This window comes from Phyllostomus discolor, chromosome 5 (genome assembly GCF_004126475.2).
Source record: "Phyllostomus discolor isolate MPI-MPIP mPhyDis1 chromosome 5, mPhyDis1.pri.v3, whole genome shotgun sequence".
NCBI lineage: Eukaryota > Metazoa > Chordata > Mammalia > Chiroptera > Phyllostomidae > Phyllostomus > Phyllostomus discolor.
This window is the reverse complement of record NC_040907.2, coordinates 164,341,879-164,356,537: the sequence shown is the minus strand read 5'-3', so window position 1 is coordinate 164,356,537 and position 14,659 is coordinate 164,341,879. Positions and strand designations below refer to the sequence as shown.

The 14,659-nt window shown below is 39.6% G+C and overlaps 1 protein-coding gene and 1 pseudogene across 3 annotated transcripts in view; one reads left to right on the top strand and one right to left on the bottom strand.

Moving 5' to 3' along the window:
- The window catches only part of ATRNL1 (attractin like 1), a 512,339-nt gene that overhangs the window by 245,662 nt on the left and 252,018 nt on the right, over nucleotides 1–14,659 (bottom strand). The gene's annotated exons all lie outside the window — the stretch shown is intronic.
- Nucleotides 9,476–10,406, top strand: LOC114497670 (annotated as a pseudogene).

Genomic DNA, 14,659 nt, shown 5'->3' with positions numbered 1-14,659 from the left:
AGCCACAAGGAGGCACATATGGACAAAATAAATGAACGTCGTAATTTCAGACGAATACTTACACGTGCATAGACACATACATAAAAGCGTATCTGCAAACAGCCAGTATAACATTTTTGAAAAGTCACATATCAGAGCTCAAAAATAAAAGCACATGAAAGCTTTTAAATTTAATGCCATAAATCTGAAGGGTTTTATTTATAAGCCAAATGTGTTTTCCAGTTGCTTGTGTTTATTAGATTATTTATTGATTTAGTGTTCACACTTTTAGTGTTATAATTATTTCATGCAGTGACAAGTATAAACTATTATTTAAATGTGACTAACACAATAGCTTCTGCTCTAATTTTTAACTTGCAGCTATATAACTACAATATTTAAAGTGGTAATCATAGGCTTTCCATTTTACCAAATTGAAGGGAAATATACTTGCATTATAAACTCATAATAATTCATCTGTAATAAGTGACTGATAGTCATTTAGAAAATAAGACAAATTCAGAAAAAGTCTATCATTATCAAAATAAAATTTAGGAAAACAAATAGAAAACATTCCTAATCTAATGGTCTTTAGGCTTAATAATACAGCATGGCTTAGTTATAATATAACAATGTAAGATTACAAACAAATACTTAATCTTTACGTGTTGGAGGCCTCTTAGAAACAAGATGTCTAGAGGGTAGCGTGCTCTCATTCTGATCCTTGACAATACACGAGACCCTGAGTGTACTGCTTCTCCAAGGTTTCGCCCTTTAAAAAATCAATGACATGTCTGGCTGTCGTAGCTCAGCGGATTGAGCGCGGACTGTGAACCAAAGTGTCGCAGGTTCGATTCCCAGTCAGGGCACATGCCTGGGTTGCAGGCCACAGCCCCCAGCGACCGCACATTGATGTTTATCTCTCTCTTTCTTTCTCCCTCCCTTCCCTCTCTAAAAATAATAAATAAATAATCTTAAAAAAAATCAATGACATTTCATTAGCAAATAACAGTAGTGATTATGCACACGTTTCCATTATTCTAGTCCTCCTAGATATTTCTTCCATTCTGCAAGCCATCTGACCACGTTCGCTTCCCCTGGCCAGGTACATTTCACAAACTGATGGAAAAAGTTTTTCACGTGTGGGAGATAAAACGTGCATCAGGACTTCTTACTGTCAGCGCCGGGATGTCCTGGGCCTCTGCCTTTTAGCTCACATAACATCCAGGGAGTTCCTTTCTAATACTTGAGAATGATGAACGGTTTTACCATCTCGCATATATCATAAAAATACAAAATATAAATGCTCCAAATTTCCTTGGACGACATCAGTTAAAGGCAAAATGAACAAATCATTTCTGGCAGGGTGTTTTGGAGAGAGAAATGCCATCTTTAAAGCTACGAAAATATGCAAAATGACATAAAAGGCTAAAACTGCAAATGTTTACCGACAATTATTTAGGATTCTACTTTGTAGAATAAATTTATTAAAATCTACAACAAATTTGTTATCAAGATGGTCCCTGGGTGTCTAAAAAAAGTAAATTCTTACTTTTTTATAAATCCTCTAAACAAGAAAACCATGGTTTTCTTAGTGACCACAAAGTTGATAACTCAAGAGTTCATCCCAAGCATATTTTTCCTGCTAATGTCATTTGGTTGGCCGACTCTAACCTCCATCTGCAGTATTTATATACCGCTGACATAGAGAAGAAGGGTAAATTCAGCGCTAACCAAAGATTGGTAAATGACAAGGGAACCAGACAAGTCAAAATAAATAAAGCAAACTGGCCAAAGGTATCACTTCATCTTCTCAAAAACCCCAACAGAATTGCATTTAATAATTCCTAGCAAGATGCTTATGTAAAGATCCCCCTATCTAATGTTTCATACTCTGTATGACTTTCATGAATGCCTTGGTCATCTTTCCAAAGACATCTTTTCTTTTACTTCATGCTGAATTGGTGACCTCGACCCTCCCCTTCACAACCTGGTGGAAGCCAACAGCTGAAGTAAGGGCTGTCATTAAGCGTTTTCTGTGGCAAGCCAGGAGAAGACTGCAGCCGACTCTCCTGCCTAGAACCAAGTACACTTATGGAGGCACACTGGGTATTCTTAGCGCATGCTCCACAAGGTCACATTATAAATATGCAGGATTGCACATTGGGAGACTTACTACACTGATTGGTCTAAAAAGCCTACTTACTGCAGAGAGAAATTATTTAGGTGGGAATTATCAACTAACTGAAAGGCATAAAGGGCAGCAAGTTGATAAGGAAAACCCCCAAAATCACTACACTGAGCTCTTTCTCTTATGAAGTAGCACTTAGTGCTTTGAAAATGGCTGACTTCAGTATGCCACTTCATTTCATTTGGCAAAGCAAAGCAAAATGATGGAGAAAATAAGATGGAACAACAATGCGATCCCTTTACATTCTATTTTCCTCTTTAGTTTCTTTAAAAACCTGTTTAAATGCACATGGTCAATTTTGTTACTCAAGCGAGTATCTGTACGTGTGTAAGTATGTACATTTATTGCGAGTTACCTAATTGTTTTGCTTTGTCTATTTCATCCAGTTTCAAATAATCTCTCCGATTTGATCCCTCTTGAATCATTAATATATAAATCACAGGGAGCAGAGACAAGATAAACAAAGCCTCTGTGACATGAACAAATAGCGTGCAGACTGAACTACCAAGACGTTGGGACAATAATGTCCAATCGCATCTGCTCTGTGCACAATCAGGGTTCAAAGTCTTTGAACATACTGGGAAGAAGGACATTGAACTGATTTATTCCGCACGTGCGCCGCCTAAGTACCACAATAATGAAATCACGTTCACTTGGAAGAAAATTGTCCAGTGGTAAGTTGCCAATGGCCATGTTAATAAGGCTTCCTACGTAATTTGGCTGATAGAAGCTTCCAGCTCCAATGCTATTAATTTATTTAGTAATTCTAAAACTCACAAGTGAAGAAAGGAGAAGAGATAATTTCTAAAGAAACACAGATAATTCAGGAGGTCTATTGTTGTTCTTCATAACAATGGAGCTTTAAGTCCCATTCTCTAATTTACTGTCACTTTATCACTTTTATCTTCCACTTCAAGTCTGTTTCTTTTATTGGACTCTCTATTCAGCTGATAATTCATTTAGGCTTTTGAAGTTCCATGCCATAAAAATTCCATTTAACTGCTTCCTAAATGGTGGTTAATCTACACAAATTTTAAATTTGACCTTAATGGAACAGCTCATTCCTGAAGTTATTAGGACATTGGGAAACGGATCATGTCCTTAAAAGTGTACTTATTGCAAAGTTTATTTTTTATCATTCACAAAACTAATTTGGCACAGAGAGATGTTTGCAAAGTGCCTCCCTTCGCAGTAAAATGCAGAGTCATTTTCCCATTTGAACTCCCCTACACAGCTCAGAATCTCACTCGGGCGTCGGATGCGGTGTCAAAGTGCTTTGTTAACAAACTTATTCCCCAGATGTGTCTAGAGCAGGGACAGAAGGCCGCAGCGCTCTGACATACCTAACAATTCAATTACAGTTATCTTATGGTGCCATCACATATTTTTCTTCAACAATCAAACAACCTCAGCTGGAAACCTCTAGCAATAACATAAATAAAGGACCATCTGGCTGGAATAATTAAGGGAGGCTGGAAATAAAACATTAATTAGTGCAGAATTTCGAACGACCTTCAGAGGCCTTATTATAAAATTATATCCAAACAGGTAATCATTTATTTCATGTTGCTGTTAAGTGTAACTAGGCATGAATAAATACAAATACCACATTTTTACTCTTTGGGTGAGGACAATTGACTTGAAATGATAATGACATTATATTTCATTTAAATGGAGGCAACAAATAAATAAGTGAAACAAAAATAGTAATACTACGAACATGTAAAATTTGCATAACTGAAACATAGAATTTTAACATTGAAAGGACCTTTGGAGATCTAACAGCTCCTCAATTTATAAGTGAGTGGATACGGGCTCCGGAAGGAGAAATGATTTTCCCAAGGTTACCCAAGGAGACAGTGGGAGATGCTGGAGGCAGACACGCCTGACCCTCGCTCTAGAAATACTCTGCACACTGGCCATGAAAACTCACAGATGAGTTGTTCTACACAAAGTGTGGCCGTTGCCATTTTGCCGCTTTACTGAATTAAGACAAAATTTCACCAAACCTGCTAATACACCAAATGACCGGGCCACAGAATGAGCAAATATCTGAAGGGACAAACTACCTTCGAAGAGTCTGTGCCACAGGTGACTGGCTACCCACTCACAGAAAAACCTACCCTTTTAGGGCACTTGATTACTATCTCACGCTAATGACAAGCAGCAGATGAAGACGTGTGTCAGGCCTGGGCCAATGTTTTTAAACAGCAGCTGTGTGTCCTCCACTGGATATCCGTCATTGTGCTCCAAAGACCAAGGGGACGAGGGAGCCTCGGTGGGAGGGAGGGGATCCGGAACTCACTTACTGGCAGGAATATCTACATGAACTTGGTCCAGGAGAGACACATCCATTCCTTGGGTTACGAAAATTTGTGATATTACATCATTTAACTAATAAAGGGTCCAAAGGAGACTGGATGGACACAAATGTTCATGCAACAGCAGATGTTATTATAAAATATCAATGTATAGTCTTAAAGAAACATGAGAACAAAATCATACTTATTTCTTAATGTCAGTATAAGTTTAGGACACTTGCAGTAAAGATCATTCCTTTTATATAAATCTCCTATAGCTTCTGATAGTCCCTGGGCTTAAGTGCATATACAATGCAAGTTTTATTTATGTATTTTTGAGGGAGTTTAACTTTTCAATTACAGTTTCCTTTCAACATTATTTTGTATTTCCTTAAGTTTGAAAAAAACATACAAAGGAGGATAGAATGAGCTGGAGCAAAGTACAGACAAAAGAACATGGGATCTGATGGCGGAGATCTGGTTTCAGGAACCAGCTTTGCCTTGAGGTTCCCAGGACTAACGTGTGTGTGTGTGTGTGTGTGTGTGTGTCCCCGTGTGTGTGTGTGTGTTCACTGGTTTCACTCGTCAGCTTTCTACTCCAAACACAATCGGGTCGGGGTGGCAAGGCACGAGTGGAACTTCAGGAACAACCACTCCAGGGTAACTCCACCCTGAATCACTGCCAGGGACAATTAGAGGAAATGAAGCCACTAGATAAACACCGGGAGCTCGTTCCCCACGTTGGCGGCTGCCAGGTCTCCCAGCAGGCAGGCACGCTGAGGGTCAGCCTGGTAGAAGGGGGTTCTTCTCATCTTATTCGAGGCAAGAGCTAAGTCTGGTTCAATGCCAAGCTTCTTGCATTTCCTTAACAATTAGTGGTGTTGAACACCTTTTCATGTACCTGCTGGCCTTCTGTATGACTTTGGAAAAATGTCTATGCAGGATCACTTGCCAATTTTTTAAATCAGATGATTTGTTTTGTTTTGTTTTGTTTTTGCATTGTAAGAGTCCCTTATGCGTTTTAGACATTTACCCCTCATCAGACATATGGTTTGCAAGTATTTTCTCTTACTCCACAGATTGCCTTTTCATTTTGTTGATTGTTTCCTTTGCTGTGCAAAAGAACTTTCTAGTTTGATATAGTCTCACTTGTTTATTTTTATTTTTGTTCTGTATGCTTTTGGTTCCTATCAAATATATCAATGTCAAGGAGCTTTTTCCTCTACATTTTCTTCTAGGAGTTTCACAGTTCCACGTCTAATATTCAAGTTTTTAATCCATTTTTATTTAGTTTTGTGAATGCTTTATAATAGGTGTCCATTTCGTTCTTCTGCTTGTAAATATCCAGTTTTTCCAACATCAGTTACTGAAGAGAATATTCTTTCCTCGTTGTGCCCTGTGTAGGGCACAGGGGTCATGCTAGTTTTGGTCATAAAATTCTGAACATTCAGTACAGGGTGGGCAGGTGCACTCATAGATCACCTATCATGAAATGGGCAAACATGTCTTCAAAAAAGATTGACTGAAGCCAAATGCAGCCTCTCACAATGACACCATCTGGCACACTGATACAGATGGGTTCCTAGAACGCTCACCCAGTGGGGAAAGCCTGCACTACAAGGGGCCCATTCCCCAGAACATAATTCTAGCTTTTTGGGGGGTCTCCCCTCATACTCCTGCTCAGAAGACCAACACAGCTCAGCAAATGAATATACAATTAAGTTGAAATCATATTTTGAAAAAACTCTGTGGGCAAAAAATTTTTAAAAATCTCATATATATTCTGCAATTATGCACAATGAATATTATTATTTCTACTGATTTTTCAGTAGATTTGATTGCATTAAAATACACATTTGTCTTTACCTAGTTACATCAGTTCATCTTCCAGGACAATACAAAACAACAGAGGTTGCAAGTAACTGCATCACGTTCCTACCTTGAAAAGGAACATTTTTCAGCATTTCATCATATGGCATGATGTGTACGTGTGCTTTAAATCACGTCAACGCTGAAACTGAAACGGGGAAGCCAGTGAAGAAAGTAGTTCAGGTGCAAGTCTAAGGCCTGCGGTGGAATAACCAACCTGAAGTGATGAGGATGGAAATCCTTGCTGTGCTCCTCTCTTACAGGAAAAGCGTTCAGTCTTTCACCACTAAGCATGTGGTTAGCCATAGGCTTCTGTAGATGGTCTTTATGACGTTGAGGTCATTTCCTTCTATTCCAAATCGATAGTTTTTTACAAATCATGAATGTTGACTCTCTGTAACTTCTAGTCTTTTGCTGAGATCTCCTACCTTTCCATTTCTTCGGGAGAATGTGTATTTCATGGTTGAAGGTTTTCCGAATGGCTGCTTTAAAACTCTTGTTTGATAATTCCAACATCTGACTCCTGTTTGTGGGCGTAAGTTGATTGTTGCACGTGAGTTGTTATTTGCTTGGTTCTCTGTAACGGGGGTGATTGTTTTTTTGCATCCTGGACATTTTGTTTATAATGTTAGGAGATGCTGGTTTCTGTGGAAATCTTTTATTTTAGCAGGATTTCACTCTCTTTTAGTTTTAGCACACAAATCTTAGCATACTTTTGTGGGCTGTAGCTCAAACAGCAGTCTAACATTCAGAGATTTCTGCAGTCTTACTTTGGTCTGGACGGTGTATTTGGAGGCTTTGGGGCTTCCCCTACCACCGGCTAGTATTACCTGAAAGTCTCAGATCCTAGGGGACAAAGAAGCTTCTGGAATTGGTCTCCCTGTTGTGACGGGGTCCCTTTTACTGGTCATCTGCACCCAATGCTTTTTTAAAATTTGTATTAAAGCAGAAAGTATAGAAAAGTCCGTAAGTCATAAGTATACCACTCAACTGACTTTCAAGAAAAAATGACCGTATCTAGGATCCAGAGTAAGAAACCCTACCTTAGCAGTACCCCAGAAGTCCCCTTTATACCACCTCCAGGAAATCCCACCCTCAGATGGGTAACTGCTAGCCTGACTTAACATAGGAATTAGTTCTGTCTTTTTTTTTTTTAAGTTTAAATAAACTAACTCTGACAGTATGTATGTTTCTGAGTCTTGCCCCCCACCTTGGTGGTCTTTATACTTGCAAAATTCACAAATTCGCCTGTAGTGTTAAACGTAATTGTAGTGGTTCACTCATTTTCTTTCCTATGCGTGACGCTGTTGGAATATCTTATTATTAACTTTTTAAAAAGTCTAACTTTCGATGGGTACCTGGTAACCTGAGTACCAGGTTTTGACTTTTGGCAATAATACTCGTATGAGCTTTCTTGTATGTGTTTTTGGCAAGTCAACGTACACCAACTGATGCATTGGGTACATACCTGGGGGCGGACTCATCAGTCATAAGGCATGCATACGTTCAGCATTAACAGATACTGCAGAATGGGTATCCTAAGGAGATATGCCAATTTACACTCCGCACAGCACTGATTAAGAGTTTCAATTGCTACACTTCCTTGACAATTCTTAGTGTTGTCTATCTTTTTCATTGAAGCCATTTGGTACATGTGTAGTGTTATCCTGTAGTTTTAGTTTGCATTTCTCTAGAGATTAATTAAACTGAAAACTTTTACATATGCCTACGATGTTTGGATATCCTCTTTTGTTAAGTGGCCATTCAAATTTTTCTTTTTAACCCTCTGGCCCTTTACCTATTGGGCAAATTGTCTTTTTAATTGATTTGTGAAAAGTGTTTTATACACTCTGAATATGAGTCATTTGTCAGATTTATGCTTGAAAATATACACCTCCCACTCTGTACCATATTTTTTTCACTATCTTAATTTGCATTTTGATGAAGAGACATTATTAATCTCAATAATCTTAATATAGTCCAATCCATGACTTTCTTCTTAAAAGGTTAATGATTTTTATATTCCATGTAAGAAACAGTTGTCTACTTCAAGGTCATGAAAAAATGTTTTAATAAATAATTTTTTTTCAAATTTTGATGTATTTTTTCTACATTGCATCTATGTTTTAAATCCTTGAGCAAAATGATTACTATGCAGTAAAAATAAAAGTTTAAAATCTTTTAGATTAAGCATTTGTCTAAATTTTATTAAAGAGTAAAAAATGATGATGATTATCTAAAACACAATTTTACTCAAATCCTTTGGTGTATGTAGGACATAACTACATTAGGCTTAATGGACTACTAAATTATACAGATTTTTGACATCTTATTTGCTTACTGTGTGGTCATCAATTAAACTCATTGTTCCAGTATGAATTTTATCACCCATAAACTATTTTTACTGGAATCCAAATATAGCTATTACTATTCTTTGAAAAACCCTGGAAATAGGTCAGTGCCTAATACGGCTGATTGACTGCAAGTGCCATTAAGATACTAATGATCGCTACTGCGTGGCATGAAACAGAAAATGTTTCACTGCAGTGACTTAGAAAACGGTAAGGGTAATTTGACAAAGACAATAAAAATGCATAACAATCGTGTCATATTGTCTATATCAAAAGTTGAAGTGCTGTAAGGTGTTTTATTAGATAACTTTAGTTTGGCTGATTTTTTCTTAGATAGTAATTTTAATTTTCAGATCTTAACGTTATTAAGATTTCATTATCAAAGTGTGGCAGATCACATTAGCCCCACCCTCCTTTTCTGTGTTATAGTGATGATGACAGATTTGAGGATAATGAAAAATGCAGATACTAAAGGTAAACTTATAATACAAATCTTTACCCATGGCTAATTCCAAATATACACCTTCTCTCATATCTAGCAAGCACGTATGAAAGGCTCAAGTTCTAAGGCATCCACAGTGTCAAAGTGCTCCAGGATCTCTGCATTTAACTACCTCTAGAGCAGAGGTCCCCACCCCCTGTACTGGTCCTGGGCCTGTTAGGAACCAGGTGGCACAGTAGGAGGCGAGGCGGAGGGCTGGACTGCAGTGAGGCGGGACTGGTGTCCCCTGCCACTGACGTGCCAGCCCATCCTGCGCGGCCCATGCAGGCCCACCTCTGTCCTGATGGTCCACGGCTTCCACAGCAGCCACCAGGGTTTCTCCTTCAGACCCTGGAAGCTGATGGCTACCCAGACTCACACCATGAGGTCAGCGGATGTGGAGAAGTTAGCTAACGAAGGGCATCTGCCACCCCTTCCAGAAACGATATTTGGAGAGAACATTTTAAGAACCCAGCACTGTTCTCACTTTGGGATCAAGTTCAATACTACCGATGCTTTAAGATGTGTCAACAGCTACCAAGGAATGCTCAGAGCAGCCTGTGCAGAAGAGGGGCAGGCAGGCAGGACGGAAGGTGAGCATCCCCAGGAGGTTATTACACCACATGACTGGACCTCTACGACAGGTTGCAAGGGAACATGACTGGGAGAGTCATTCAAGTTAAAGGCTGTACCTACAACAGATCATACAGACACAGAGAAGTTGAAAGCCAGAGGACAGATTACGTTTTTGAGGAAGTTCTCCTGTTTGAGGATGAACTGCGTGATCATGGAGCTTCAAAGTTAGAGTAACGCCTTCCAGCTTTGCACTGCTGTTGCAGTTTTTTTTTTTTTTTGAGAACTGATGGAGTGTTTATCAGAATGAATGACATGCGACTCCACCACGAGGCCAACAAGACCTACATGTTACGAGAATATCCATCACAAGACAGCAAAATGGCTAATTTCACGCATGTTCCACCTTCCCTCTTCATGGAGTCCAATGAAGTAGCCGAGTATTCACCAGTCAAGGAGGCAGTTTGTGAGAAGCTAATACTTCCAGAAAGAACTGACCATAACCCCACAGACTCACAAGAAAGTGCACCTGTGAAATAGAATGGGATGTACCACATGCTCACTGTCGAATCTGATGGAGACCTTGGCTATGTGGACGGGGGTATTTCCATTATGAGAATTAATTGCCTTGTCTATGTGTGGATGTTCAGCAGCCTTAAAGGAAAAAAATCAAAGATTGCTGCAGGCAAAAAAATAAATGAAGTCAAGGTCAAGGCGGAATACCCTGAGATTGCCATGAAGGCAATTGAAAAGCCTGCTTCCACTTCCGACACCCCATCTTTGTGAAGCGGAGTTTTCTGCAGTGACAGCAACCAGGACAAGGTTACAGAGGAGAGTGGACACGAGCGACCCACTTCCGGTGCCACGGTCTCCATCACCCCCAGATGGGACCATCTGGCTGCAGGAAAACAAGCCCAGGGCTCCCACGGAATCTGCATTGTGGTGAGCTGTGTAACTATTTCCTTGTCTATTACAATGTAATAATAATAGAAATCAAGTGCACAATACACATAATGCCCTGGAATCATCCTGAAATGATCAGCTCCCCACCCTTGGTCCACGGAAAAAAACTGTCTTCCATGAAACCGGTCCCTGGTGCCAAAAAGGCTGGGGACCGCTGTATTGAAACATGACAAAAACTGATTCATGGACAGATGCTTAAGCAATATAGAGAACACATATAAATGATCTGAGTTAAATCACTGTTAACTCTAAGTATGATAATTACCAGAACAGCTGATGTTTCAAATGAACCCGTGCTGCTTTGGCGCCTGAGCAACTTATAAAGTATAATTATTTCTACTCCTTATTCCCCACTGAAACAACAAATAGGGGAAAAAAATTCATACCATAATTTATAGGTGACGTAAGTCATCGTGCTGAAGTTTTCCTTAAATATAGTCAATATTTTCTTAATAAAACTAGTGTAAATGTGTGTGTGTGTGTGTGTCTCTCCGTAACTGATGAATAATACGTATATCCAACCTAATTAAGAAAAGTTTAATACTGTTGGGTATCGTGTTTCAGGTCATTTGTAGTCTCAACTGGAATGGAGTTTCACCACGTAGTAGGACTTACTGATAAGGTATGTGCTCTACAGGGCAGGCTAGGGCGAATTCAGGAGCTGAGAGGGAAAGTATGGGGGTTGTGTCTTTATTCAAAGGGCAAGTTGGGGCTGCCTGAGGGGCTTTGATCTGGAGACACTGAAGTCTCGTCTGGAGACACAAGAGGCTGTTCTCTGGGGAAGGAAACACAAGCATACAAGGGTGCCCACCTCCCTCCCCCTCAGCACCCACATCCCAGGTTCTCCTGGGTTAACCTGCCCTCAGAAGCACAAATCAAGTCCTGGGAGGTCTGGGACATGGCAATTAATTGCTGAGCTTCAATTCTGGTACCACGAATTGGAAAATACTACGAATAGGAGAGTGAATAATGACTGTTAGAATATCAATCCAACAGGCAAAACTTTCATCAAATACTGAATGTACACGTAGTGATATTAGTTATAGATACATGGCATAGACGATTGTTTGAAGCGGACGCCAGGTTCAACATTAGATCATGCTGCATTTCCGCAATATTGTCACATTTTTGTGAGGCTGGACTTGGCGCAGTTGCTATGATCAAAAGCAACACAACGTGAAGATCGAGATGGAACAGGAAGTTTGCACGGCACAGTCCGCACCAAGGCTGAAACGCTGTGCAGCGTCTGGCAAGTGACAGGGGTTAGTTAAGAATGAAATAAAATATTTTTATTTTGTGTGTATTTCTTAAACAATTAGTAGGTGATTAGGATGTAAATACTTGTTAAGTATGTTAATGCCCATGACTGAGAAAGTAAGGGTGCAGGTGCAGAAGAAGTTTTGGAACCGTATGTTTGGAAAATATAGCTCTCACAGAAGTATCCAAAAGCAAACCACCTCCCCCTCTAAAAAAAAAATTCCATTTAAGCATAGAATCCAGTCAATTTGAAATGAATCAAAACAGAGTTAACTGCGGTAAAAGAAGGGCTCATGTGCATCAAATCCATCAAAACGTACACCTAATAACGACCAACTACCGGAACTCACAGATAAGAATGTGAACCCCACAGACCAGGACAGTGGAAGGAATGTGCGAACAACCAAACTAAGAAGATGGAGGAGAAAAGCACTGATACTCTCTTTTTTTCAAAGCGTGGAGCCAACATTCTCTAAAGCTAAAAAACCAGCAGCTAAAAAAGCCATTTGATTCCAAATTCTTAACATTTTTCATACCCTCTAAATTTTATCATAGAGGAATATTTAGGAATTGATATCTCTTACGGTGCTAAATTGTGAAATACAAGGATGACTTTTACAGTAAGTTACAGTAAAATGGAATAAAATTATTTTTATCGCGGCAGCAGCCATATTTATCATAAATCTTTCTGCCTTTCGGTTGTCCTCCCTCCTTTCATCCCTCATCTTTTACACATAAACGGGCACGTAACCACAGACAAATGTCTGCGGAGATATTTCCCAGATGTTACGGATGACGAGTCTCTAGAGAGGGATATTGGTGTTCTTTTTTATCTCTTTTACTCTTACACTATTCCTTTCTGTTTGAGTATTTTCAGTAAACATCCATAATATTTTTCAGTAACAATACTGATTTTTCTTAATAAAAAGCAAAACCACAAGGAACAATGTCAAGATATTAATCACACTTAATTCTGGGTATGGGAATGGTTGCTTCTTTGAACTTTTACTCTATTTTTTAAAAATTTCCAAAACAAAAAAATTCAGGCCATCCCCAACTTCGATCAGCTCAAGAAATTTACACTGCCAACCCCATTTGCAAATCCATCCATAAATTTCTCGCTAAATTCTGATCATCGGCATCTACTGAAGACATCTGACTTAAAGAACAAAACTGGAATGTGTCAAATATATTAATATTTTTTGTTCACTGCAATGCCCAGTAAAGTGTAAAATATCACATAGGCCAACCTTATACACTGACGGAATTGCTGCCCGGGTTTGAGACAAAGTATGTGATTTCGTTTCTGCCAGTCTGCACAGCTCCTTTCCCAGCCTCCCTCTCCACACAGGATCACTCACGATAGATGCCGTATTGCAGATACCAATCGCTCGTTCATTTCCCCCGCCCTGGGTTTTATTCCACCATTTGGACACACCACAGTTTATTTCCCCACTTACTTATCGATAGACAATTATGTGGTTTCCAGTGTTTGGAGATGACAGAAAGAGCTCCTGTAAGCACCCCTGACACCCCTGAACAGGTTTCTGTGTGAACATAGGTTTCCTCTCTCCAGGGTACATACGCAGAAGTAAGACTGCTGGGTCATATGGTAAGTGTACGTTTTGTACAGTAAGGGATTGTTCAGGTGTATCCTCAGGTTTGATTTTTCTCCTTTCACATGAGCCCTCTCTCTGTCACTTTCCTTTTCCCTGAAGGATACAGCCTTTAGAACTTCAATCAGTGAATAATCCGTGGGTGTCAGACTCTCTCAGTCTTTAAACATGTCGATTTTGCCTCCATTCCACAAAGATATTTTCGCTGAGTGCAGTTTTAAATTAATTTACTTCTCAATTTTTCAAGTTCTATTTGGTTATATTTCAAATCTGCTTGGATCATACACACACACACACACACACACACACACATATGTGTATATGTGTGTATATTTGCTTTTCCAAGATTTTTTTTAAACTTTATTTCTTTCAACATAGTAAGCATAGCTGTTTCATAATATGCATCCAATCGTTCCTATATTTTGAATCTTCAGGCCTGTCCTACTTGTCTGTCATTTTCTCCGATTCTTGCTCTTGGAGCTGTACTTCCTAAGGGCTTGGTTATCCTTGAGTACGGGCTCATGCTGGGAAATTCTTTCAAGCCTAGATGAGGGAGTGTTCGTGCCTTCAGTGAAGAGTTCCTTCTTTGTCTGCCAGAAGCAACTTTAAACTAAGTTCAAGGTTCAAGGCATTTTTGGAGGATCATGTAGGGAACTAAGGGATAGCGTGCCATGACAAAGTGGTGGGAGTGCTGCTGTTGTCCGAATTCCAACCTTCCCCCGAGTGTGCGTCTCTCTGAGGTTCCACCTCAGTCTGGTGAGCACTCGCTGCTCAACTCCCCACGCTGGGCAGCAGTGCGCCGTCACTCGTATCCTCGTATACTCTGCAGTCAACACACTACACGTCCAGTTTGCCTTACGGACAAATGCCAAGAGCACAAAACACATTCAGTGGTGTTCTTACATCTCAATCTCCTTTTCTCTAGGTTTTTTTTTTTTTGCCTTGCAGTTACCATCTACACTGACCATTTATTTTTGATGATTTTAAAATTTTAAAAAAGTTTTATCCAGTATTTTAAAATCCCGTGGAAATGTTGCACTGATTAATGTATCCTGTCAACAGAAGCTACTGTGTCGCTG